Raw genomic sequence first — 12,326 nt, forward strand, 5'->3', positions numbered from 1 at the left:
CATCCTCTTGTTGTTTGAGTTTTCAATTTTGATCTATTTCCCAAGTATCCTGGGACAGAGTAAAAAAATCTCCTGGAGGCTATGGCTGAAGCAGAACTTAGCCCATGGTCTGATTAGGTGTCTTCTCACTTTGGTGAACCTGTGATGTTACAGTGGAAAAATCACTGCCAGCCGGTGGACATTCTGTTGCTCTTGTCAGCAGAATCCCACAGGCCTTGGGTTATTTTCCCTTCTCCACCACTGCTACTTAGTTGGCTCTGTTTTGATCATCATTGCTATGCTCTAAATCTGCTGTTCTCTTGAGTTTCACTTTGAGCCTCTCAAATTCCAGGTTTTAAGCTTGATTGGCTATAGAGTCCCCCAAGACAGGGAAATGGGGTAAGAGAAACCAATTTTCCAAGATAAAAAAACATTCATAGTATTTGAGCCCATCAGAATTAGCTAGAGGGATGATAGGGGAAGAACATGGAATGGGTTTGTTGGGGGTCAGGGGTAGGGAGAAGTTTGGGGGAAAAGAACCATCATTGTATTTTGGCTGAAGTCGGTGGTCAGCAAGAGACCTTTGGGGGAGGGCTGGCAGGTCTTACTACAAAAACAGGATCTGAGCTCAAAAGCAACATACAATTTTCAGATTATTTTGAATATAATTTGTATGTTGCTCCTTTAATATAAAAATGCAGACATTGCCACAATTCTTACTCCTTTCCATCCAGAAGTGCAACTAGAAATATTTGCCCATAGGATGAATTTTAGTATGAACTTTGCTCCCACACAGTGTGGTCCTCAGCAGGGTTGAAGGGAGGCCTAACGCTAGCTGATTTTTGAGGGCAGGCCTGAATATACCCCCCAGCTCCAGCACACCCTCCCCAGTGGGGCTGTGGCTTGGCTAAAAATATTCTAGAAGGGCCAGCAGAGCAGTGATGCTCAGTCAACTGTGCAAATAAAAAGAGTAAGTTGGGTAGAATTCTAGTCTCTTCCAGGACTGGGCCTTGCCTTGCTTACTTCTTATTAGTTCTGCCGGGCGGTAGCCTTTGTTCTTTCATCCCTGAGACCCTCGATCACTGCTCCTTCCCCCCACTAGACATCCCCCAAGCAGGGCTGGTGGGCAGGGTTAGTCTGGCCAACTCAAGTGCATCGATTCTCCCAAGTGCTTAAGTGCAATGCTCTGCACACAGTAAGTGGGAAGCAGTATGGCCTAGTGGAAAAAGTACAGGCCTGGGAGTCGGGACTGGGTACTAATCCCGGCTCCACCACTTGTATGACCTTGAAAAGCCATATAACTTCTCTGTACCTCAGTTAGCTCATCTGTAAAATGGAAATTAATTAAATCACATTTAATGAGCACTTACTGCATACAAAGCACTATATCAAGAGCTTGGGAGAGTACAATAACACATTCCTGCCCACAACGAGCTCACAATCTAGTGGGGGAGACAGACAGTAATATAAATAATAATAATTAATATAAATAAATAAATTACAGGTATATACATATGTGGTGTGGGGATGGGAGGGAGGATGAATGAAGGAGCAAATAAGAGGGTGCACAGAAGGGAGTGGAGATTAAGATTAAGACTGTGAGCCCCACATGGGACATGGACTGCACCCAACCTAATTAGCTTGTATCTACCTCAGTGCTTAGTAGAGTGTCTGGCACCTAATATGCTTATTACCATAAACAAGTGCTCAGTAAATATCACCATATTGATTGGTAGAACAACAAGGGCTTCACCCCCAGACAATGACTCTACATCCACGTCCCCCTTTGAGATTCCCATAGCCTTCAAGTCTCACATTACTCAATCACACACAAAAAAGCTGCAGTCTGTCTCACAATCACCACACCTCCAGACTCCCTCTCAGCCTTTCAGCCCAAATCTTAAAGGCTAGGAGGAAGAGGGCTTGGTTCTGGACCAGGAGATGAAGGTGACTAGCTTGCTCCATCCCTGCACCTACAGTGTGTAACCCCAGTTGCCAGGAGCTCCGTAGCCCCTCCCGCCCTGCAGCTAGAGGAGCACTGATCTCAGAGCCAGCTGTGACTGTTGACCTGCGTTCAGGACTCCAGTCCCGGGGCTGAGCTGGGCTTCGTTGCCTGCATGAACAGTTTCAGCTATAGCGAGGCACATCAGTAAACGTGCAATCCAGGAAATGGAACCCAAAGGAGAGCTCCCATATTTATGAGACTAAACCAAATGTTGACAGTATGCTCTGTCCACTAGAATCTAAGCACTTCCACTAGATTGGAAGCTCCTTGAACGCGAGGGATTGTGTCTACTAAATCCATTGTAACACTCTCCTGGACACTCAGTACGATGCTCTGTACATGGTAAGCACACGGTAGCCATTGATTGAGTTGCCCTGAGCCCCGGACAATTGTATTTACTGAGAGCTTACTGTGCACAGAACACTGTACTAAGTGTTTGGGAGGGTACAGTATAACAGAGTTGGAAGACACACTCCCTGCCCACAGTGAGCTTACAGTCTACAGGGAGGCTAAGCAACAAGTTCCTGTTTCAACGCGGGTCTTTCTTAAGCCATCAGAGGATGACTCCAGTCGGCAAACAATGGCTCCTTGGACTGGGGGTGGGTGGGAAGTGGCTGAAGAGCCCAGGGGAAGCTAGAGTCGGTGACAGAGAATGGAGGAGAGGGGCCCTGCCCTGTCACCTCACCTCATCGGCCCCACTGAGGATTCCACTGAGGGAGGGGATAGGCCTGTGGAGTGCCGCTCAGCTGCTCTGGCTGGGAAATGGGGGCAACAGTACTCTCCACTTATTCAGGAGCGGGGCATTCTAGTTCACTTAATGGCTGCTGCCCTGGTTAAAATTAGCTTGCACTGGTAGAAGCTCAATAAAAAGAGAACCAGTTCAGGTCTGTGCTTTTCATTCAATTCACTGCAGCGTCACCACACCTGTGAGATTTGCCTGTTTCGAGCAAAGTGACTTCTCTCACTGGGAATCAGTTTTTTGCAAATGCCCCACTTCACTAAACTACTATTCTTGCCAATCAATGGTATTTTTGGAGCACTTATTGTGTTCAACACTTCCCCCTGTTCTGTGCTAAGTTTAAGAACAAGAGAGATATCTACAGCCCAAGTAGCAGAGCTTCTAGGCCTCCAGATTAAATACTTTAACTTGAAAAAATTTGGAGTTAGTTCCCTTCTAAAAATAACAAAAAAGTTTTATCTTGGGGTCTAATTCTGGCTCCTCCACTAACTCCTGTGTGATGTGGGTTGAGACCTGTAATTTTTATGCCTTGGTTTACCTATCTATTAAATGGGAATAAAGTACCTATTCTTCCTTCCCTTTGGACTACAAGCTTCCTGTGGGACAGGTGCTGGGTTTGATCTGATTATTTTGAACCTGCCCCAGCATTTAGCACAATGCTTGGCAATAGTAAGAGCTAAAATGCCATACTGATTATTCTTATTTTGGGAGCAGGTATTGTTTCTTCTTACTCTATTGTACTCTCCCAGATATTATGTTCAATGCTCTGCCCAGAATGCTTATTAAATGGTTAATAAATTATAATAAAAAATTATAATTGACAAAATGCAGATTTCTGAAATTCTCCATTTATCTCTTGGAAATGTGTCTGCTGGCTGATTTCTAGACCATAAACTCCTCTAGGGCAAGGAACACGTCTACCAAATCCGATATACTGTACTCTCTCAAGCACTTAGTAGAGTGCTCTGCACACAGTAAAGTACTTAGTAAATATCTCTGATTGATTGCTACCCAAAACAGCATGAGCAGCATAGCCTAGTAGAAAGAGCAGGGGCCTGGGAGTCAAAGGACCTGGATTCTAGTTCTACCTCCATTACTTGCTTACTTTTTGACTTTGGGCAAGTCACTTAACTCCCCTCTAGACTGTAAGCTCCTAGACAGGGATGGTGTCTATCAACTCCACTGCACTATACTTCCTAAAGCAAAGTACAGTGCTGTGCACACAAAAGGTACTCAAATTCCATTGATTGATTCTTTGTAACTCAGTTTCCTCATATGTAAAGTGGGGATCACCCTTCTACTTAGACAGAAAATCCCAGGTGGGCTAGGGACTCCCAGAGCTTGGTACAGCACTTGGCACATAGTAAAAGCTCAACAAGTACCACAATTATAACAGCATCCTGTGATAGACGGCAGTTCATAAAGCCCTCTGATTATGATTGAGGATTTGGACTGTCCACTCTTAATCCGTCCCCCTCTATATTAACAGACATAAAACAGCTCATCGGTTCTTACCATTCCCTCCTTCCTCTCTCCCTCCTTTTGTATGATACTAGTAGGGTGCCCAGGGACCCCACTCCCACATAACTGCTCCTCCCCACCCCCAGCAGTCAGACACCACACAGCCTGACCAGGCAGAGGCCACTCACCTTCAGTGAGAGAGCAGGAGTACAACACTTAAGGACATACCCTTTATACTCTGTTTCCCTTAAAATCTGCTTACCCTAGTAGAAGGCAAGCTCCTAGTGAACAGGGGGTGTATCTAACTATTGTATTGTATTTTCCCAAGTGCTTGATTAGCTTGTATCTGCCCCAGCGCTTATAATAGTGCTTGACACATAGTAAGCACTATCATTATTATCATTACAAGTAAGCACTTAATGTGCTAAGTAAAGCCCTCTAGGCTTTAAGCTCATTGTGGACAGGCAATGTGCTTGCCAACTCTGTTGTATTATACTTTCCCAAGTGCTTAGTACAGTGCTCTGCACAAAGCAAGCACTCAATAAATACCACTGATTGAGGGCATTAACACCACTCAGTAAATGTTTTAAAATCATAAATTCATCTACCACATACTGCTTTGGTTGCTCTGCAGGTGCTCAGTTACCCTCTCACTCCCAGCAGGATCCCTGAATTGCATTTTTGAGCAGCTGGCTTGTTTGGAACCACTGGTGCTCCTGGGTTTAGCTAGGAAGAAAATGCTGTAGCAGCAGCTGTCACTGTGCAGTGAGCAATCCCCAAATCCTGGCCAAAACAAGATGCACATCTCCCACTTGGCTTCTGGGAGCTGTTTTGATGACCCTTTTTAATAGAATAATCACATTATCTTTGAGTAGTAAAAGCCACCAAGAAAAAATGCTTTACAAGATGACTGGTGGACAAATTCCATAAGGATTCTCTGGGATTTCTGGCAAATAGTAGCTCTGCATTTGGGGGTTGGGAAGAGAAAGAAAAAAGGAAGGAAATCAGGAAAAAGACTCTTCTTCAGGAGGCAGCATGGCTTAGTGGATACAGGCAAGGATGGGGAGTCAGGAGGCCTGGATTTCATTTCCAGGTCTGCCATTAACCTGCTGTGTGACCTTGAATGAATTACAAACTCTCCGAGCCTATTTCCTCATCTATAAAATGGGGATAAGAGACCTCTCCACCTCTTCTAGAGCGAACCCCATGTGAGACAGCATGTGTCTGATCCGATTATCTGAATCTACCCCAGTGCTTAATAAATACCATGATTTACACATAGTACCTGCCGTTATATTTTTCCCTATCTCTAAGGTGGGGGACCCCTCTTAGGGTTTTAATCTTCATCCTTTAAATTGGCATTTCATTCATTCATATTTACTGAGCACTTACTGTGTGCGGAGCACTGTACTAAGACCTTGGGAGAGTACACTATAACAATAAGTAGACACATTCCCTGCCCACTACAAGCTTACATGTGATATCATGCACTGAAAGCAGGAATCCTGTTTAATACCTTGCACATGGAGGGTGTGCAATAAACACAGCTAACTGACTGAAATATATACAGCAAGGTTAATTTCTTTGGCAGGTTTCAATACCATCCCTTGTCTTGGGTCTCTGTTCCCCAGTGAAATAGGACAGGTTCAATGATGCTTCTTACCCAGTGCTGGGGCCCTTGTGAATGTTCAGTAAATCCTCAACTGACTACTGATATGTAAATAATATATCTGTACAGAATATATTCTGTACATGGGATTCCTACAATTACCACCCCTGCCTTTAGGAGGTCTGCCTTCTAGGAAGCCCACATTTTTTTTAATGGCATGTTAAGCACTTACTATGTGCCAGATACTGTATGGAGGAGCAGCCTGGCCCTAGTGGATAGAGCACAGACTTGGGAGTCAGAAGGATCTGGGTTCTAATTCCGGCTCTGCCATGTGTCTGCTGGGTGACTTCAAGCCAGTCACTTCTCTGGGTTTCAGTTACCTCATCTGTAAAATGGGGATTAAAATGGTGAGCTCCATGTGGGACAGGGACTGTGTCCTTAGTTTGCAGCCTTAGAATATTGCCTGGCACATAGTAGGTGCTTAAATACCACAAATATTATCATTCTTATTGTTAGTAAGCATTGGGGTACATATAAAATAATCAGGTTGGACACAATCTATGTCCCACAGGGGGCTCACCGCTTTGATCTCCATTTTTCAGATGAGGTAACTGAGGCCCAGAGATGTTAAGTCTTTTGCCCAACATCACGCAGCAGACTAGTGGCGGATCCAGGATTAGAACGCAGGTCCTCTGACTCCCGTGACCATGTTCTTTCCACTAGGCCGTGCTGCTTCTCATGTTCAGGTGTATGATTTACGTTTTAAAGGAAATATACTGGCAGTTATTAAGATGTGACTCCATAGTGGAAAAAATTAAATTCTCAATCTCATTTAATTAAGAAGGGGGGGGGGGGGAAGAATATAACATTGACAAATCTTGAAACGAATAGACAAGAACTTGGTCTTGGCTTGGTTCTCAGCCCCAACGCTTACTTTCCCAGAGGGACAGTAACAGGGCTATAAACTGCCCTTCGACTACACAGCCATTTATGTCACAACTACTTTATCCGGAAGCAGACCAGCCTTTAGATCAGCCCTGAATCTCTCCAGGTCATGAGCCTCAGGCTCTGAAAGGGGGGAACTTGTGGAGAGCTGTCTGGGTACCCAGGGCATTCTGCAGTCTCAGACACAATTTTCCAAGGACCAAGGCTCTTTGGAATCAATCATCTTTGTTCTTGCAACAAAAACAGAGTACATTTCACATGAAAGATTTTTTTTCCAGAAGGACTCACTCATACATGCAGTTTTAAGTGGAAACATACAAAAACCTTTGAATAAACTGCAAAAAGACTTTCTAAACAAATGCTTTAAAAATAAGTTTATTATAACTAAACAATATAAAAATCTGGCAGATGTTTTCAAACATTCCTGAAAAAAAAAAAGGAAAGGAAAAGGGCTTACTGCCCCTCTTCCTCAATTGCTAGACTTACAGTATATAAACTTGTTCAGAAACATAATGTAAACTGAAAAGAAAGGTTACTTTCATTTGAATGAACCCATAAGGTCCCCAAAACAACATGCTTTAGGAAAAAGGTCAATTAAAAAGGAAAGAAATTAACCAATTACTCGACACCAACTTTACAATTTAATGGGTATATCGTGGATTTTAGACTCTCAATTCAATACTTTGAAAGACTCAGAAAGAACATAGGAATATGAAGCTAGGGCCAGTTCTCCCCAAAACGCAAAGTAACCCTTCAAGTTTAGGCCCAAAATAAGGGGTTTTCGGTCAATAATCTGAGAATTTCAGGCAAAAATGTTTAATGACCTGGCACAAACTTGGCCAGAGAATGACCCTAAAAAGTGCATCTATGAAATCACATTAGTTTGACACAAGATGATGGCATGTACAATTTAATATTGATTTCAAAAATCAATTCAGGAAAATAAATCTAAATCCGTATACTTTAGCCTTTGTCATACTTTCCAACAGGTTCCTTTCTGTAGTCAGCAATTGGCTCAGCCTATTAACACAGAGTTAAGCTTGTTTTCACAGCATGCTTCTCTAAACACACAGACTACCCACGGCCAATTGCAAATGAGGTAGATGGGCTGTTTGATGATGTACCTAACCACATCCTCTCTGTCACACGAGTATCATTTCAAATTAGTTTTCTAAGGAGCAATAGGTGAACTCCATTTCACCATCCTCTCCTTACTTCTGCACATACAACAAACAGTGAGGGAGAAGAGAGTGATAAATTGGGGTGGTTTTAGAGGCTGCTTAGACAACACACTCAGATGATTCTCTAAAGCTTTTTCAAGGGAGGCATTGGCTTGACCAACTGTAATGTATGGATTATTCCAGGAGAGTACATTTCTTTCTGTAAGAGAAATGGAGTCAACAAAGCACAAACCTGCAGATACAAAGAACACTTTGTAAAAAAGTCTGACCGCTTACCTAACACTCACTCATCATTTTATCCTCTGTATTATTAGCTTGTCCTCTAGACTGTAAGCTCATTGTGGTTAAGGAACATGTCTACAAACTCTGTTGCAGTGTACTTTCCCCATAATAATAATTATTATTATTATTCTGGTACTTGTTAAGCACCTACAGTGTGCCAGGCACTGTACTAAGCGCTGGGGTGGATACAAGCAAATTGGGTTGGACACTGTCCCTATCCCACATGAGGCTCACAGCCTCAATCCCCATTTTATAAATGAGGTAACTGAGGCCCAGAGAAGTGAAGTGACTTGCCCAAGGTCCCACAGCAGACAAGTGGCAGAGCTGGGATTAGAACCCACGACCTTCCAACTCCAGACCCTTGGCTCTTTCCACTACGCCATGCTGCCTCTCTGCTTGGTACAAGTGCTTAGTACAGTTCTGCACACAGTAAGCATTCAATAAATACCCCTGATTGATTTATTGTAAGCTTTTCTCTTTTGTTATCTCTAAAAACAACCAAAACATATTTAAAGTTAACTTTCAACTGCAAAGGTGTTTTTCCTCATAATTAAGAGCCACATAAGAACATGAAAAAAAAATCAATTCATGCTTCAAATATAGCAAAGAGGTCTATTAAGTGATCACTTAAATGTGTCCGGAGTGCCTTAATGCATGAGAAAATGCTACCATTAAATGTGCTAATGGCCATTATATGTAGGCCACAGAATATCTGAGAACTGTGGGAATTTATAATGTAAGGCAAGGTCTGTGAACTGACAAATTTTGATAGAGTTGATGAGATGACCTCTAAAAACAATCTTAAAACTGAAGCAGCCTAACTGCACCATCATATGCCTAGACTAATATGCTTTTATTTGACAGCTATATAAAAACCCTGAGTATGCAACTGGCAGACTACAAAAGAACATAAGATAGCTGCAAACATGTCTAAATAAAGCATGCTACCTACACTTCATGGTGTTGCAAGTTGACTGTGATAAGATCACAGAACATTTATGTCAATACTTGTAACAAACATAACTCCTTCAGCTGACATTCATTAACCAAAACAGTTTGTACCCTTAGGAATGCTAAATTTCTCTGAAATAAATATTTGAATTTAAAAAAGCAGGTTAGGTCAGTAGGGCATCTTGAAATAAAAGGTGAAGTATGACAAATTGCCCAGAATGTTTTAAAATTAAAGATTAAAATCAGAAGGGATTCATTTTATAAATGCCACAAAAAAGCTAAAGATTTCTCAGAAAAGCAATTCTACACTTGTTATAAAACACAGAGATCTGCACAGGGCACAGGGTCAACCCAACCTTCTCTGGCCCAGGGCCTCCCCTCCCCATCTCTCGCCTCCCCTACCTATGGAATGAATGCCCCTGATGCTTCACCCTCTGCCCCTATGACTCTGCTGTGATGGAGGAAAGAGCAAGGATTGTTGCCCACAGAGGACCTGTTTTGGGGCATGGGCAAAAGCCCCCTTTTCCTCTTTTCCCATTCCTTTCTGCATCACCGACTTGCTCCCTTTGTTCTTCCCCTCTCCCAGCCCCATATCACTTTAATACACATCTGTAATTTATTTAATGCCTGTCTCCCCAACTCTAGATTATATGCTCGTTGTGGGCAGGAAATGTGTTCAAGGTACTCTCCCAATTGCTCAGTACAGTGCTCTGCACACAGTAAGTGCTCAATAAATACAATTGAATCAATGGCTGCTCTTTTTGCCCAGGGGCTAAACCTAGCCTATTCACCCCACTCTTCACTGTCACTTCTCCTTCACAAGAATAGAGGCTCAGAGGGGAGAAAAATAATCATTTACAAAACCTAGTGTTTTCTTGTCTTTCACTGCCAAATTAAGACAGAAAGTTTTATTGATGTAAAAAAATTTTATCACTAGGTGGCTACATGGCAGATTGCATTTGGGCCATTAAGAAACATGGATTCTGCAAAATTTTTTTTCACAATGACATTAGATTTTCCACGTGCAAACTCTATCATTCAGAGTATATGGAGTTACCAGTATGAACTTGTGTCAGGGTGCAGCTAATATTTAAAGGGGAGGAAATGCAAATCTTTCTAGAGATATCTTTATAACACAGGTCCAAATTTATCAATTTCCACACTTCTTGAGCCGCTTATGCTGTATGAAATTCTCAGAGTTGACAGAGCTAGCCTATGAACGAACCTATTAAATATTCTCTTCTGAAGTGGCTCATGTAAGCTTTAGCGGGGCTGGAAGACAGTGCTGAACACAAGGATAAGATTGGGTGTGTGTGTGTGTGCACACACACAGACACAGAGACACACACACATATAAAGAGGGTGTAGAAGAGGTGGGCTGCAGGGGACATTTTGTAGGGAAAGAAATTGGGATGGGATCTTTTTCTCCCAGAGTGGAGAAGAGAGGAGCAGAGGAAAATCCCAAGGCCTGAAGACATAAGCAGACCTTAAAGAAATGAAAAACTAACCACAGAGTAGTGAAGGAGCTTTTTTTTGGCAACAATCCTCTCCTTCTGCAGTCTAGCCAAAATTAAAGAATAAATCTTACAGTAATAGTATTTTATATACTTGAAAAGGCAAAACAGAGGAAAATACAAATGAAACAAGAGAGCTATCTATGAGGAAACATTCCTTATATTACACATTTAGGTTGTTTTGTTTGGAAATGTTATCTGAAGTGAAAAAAGCCATCTGCAAGTGCTTTGCAAGCTGAAATCAACCCTCACAGCCTGTGATGAAGTAAATGGGTTTTGAAAAATACTACGCCCACTCTGTGAAGGAAACTGAGGCTTGGAGAAGTCATGTGACTGTCCCAAAGTAAAACTCTAATAGCTCTGGGCTCCAATCAACTGCTCTAACATTAAATCCTATTATCCCCTTAGACAACAAAAAAGGGCATGCCTACGCAATACAAAAATGCCATGTTTAGCATTTTTCCCTTTTGTGTTTCCTGATTTTGGGTCAAAAATTGCAGATCATGTAGATGCATGCCCTGGAGTTTTTATATTGAACAGGTGCATTAGTTTGAGGCAGCAAAAAGAGCTAATGGCTGCTGGAGGGCTTCACAATTCTGAGTGTCCTTAACTTCCTTTCCCTGATCTCCTCCCCACTATACAAACCTAATGCTTCACCTCACTCCAAAACTGAAATTCCCTCTATGACAAGAGCAAGGACAAGAAACCAAAATGAGCCCTTCCTTTCTTGTTTCCCCTGCGTGGGTACAGACCTTCTGAAAAGACAAAAAGCCACAAAAAGAAAGAAAAAGAAAGAAAACTGCATTTCAGTTGCGAGTTTGATGGCTAAAACTGAAAATAAATAGCATAATTTTTAAACACACCCCTCCACTCTTTATCCTGTGCCTGAGGGCTCTAAAGCTCTCTTCTTGGTTCGGAGAAAATGTGCATTGTCAATTCCTTTAACTGAATGCAATCTTTTTTAACACAGCACAACTTCCTTCCCAGTGGAGCTTGGGAGAAAGGCAGAGTACTGCAGAGGAAGAGATTTAAGATTTCCCCCTCCAAGGAAACCACAAATATAACTCCAAACTAAATGTCCCCCCCTGCAGGTACCTCAGTCTGTAAAATGGGGTTTAAGACTGTGAGCCTCATGTGGGACAACCTGATTTCCCTATATCTACTCCAGCGCTTAGAACAGTGCTCTGCACATAGTAAGCCCTTAACAAATACCATTATTATTATTATCATCACTGAAACTCACCTATGTCACTGAAGGACAACCTGTCCCGACGATGGCGGGCATGATACGGGGAGGAAGCGAGGGAGTTTGGGGGTGAAACCCTGCAAAAGCTCTCACTCTTTCTTTTGCCTTCCTGAGACAACAGGAGATGAGGGCCATATTCATCAAAGTAAATGGAATGATGCTGGGCCAAACTGATTTACCGAAAATTTGGGTACCTAGTCTTGAAATACTGACCCTCTTATCGCTCTCTAGATGCAGAAGCACCTAATTTCCCGCATACTGAAGAACAGTGACAAAAGTCAACTGCGGGGCACACTAAGTTTCAGGAGAGAATTGGAGTCAGTGTAGTGGAGGCCAAGAAGATGGGGAATTCTTTGGACTGGATAGTTTAATTTGAACATGCAAAAGTGTCAATGCTATGCTTGTTTGTTATGG

The sequence above is a fragment of the Ornithorhynchus anatinus genome, chromosome 8, assembly GCF_004115215.2.
Source record: "Ornithorhynchus anatinus isolate Pmale09 chromosome 8, mOrnAna1.pri.v4, whole genome shotgun sequence".
NCBI classification, from domain to species: domain Eukaryota; kingdom Metazoa; phylum Chordata; class Mammalia; order Monotremata; family Ornithorhynchidae; genus Ornithorhynchus; species Ornithorhynchus anatinus.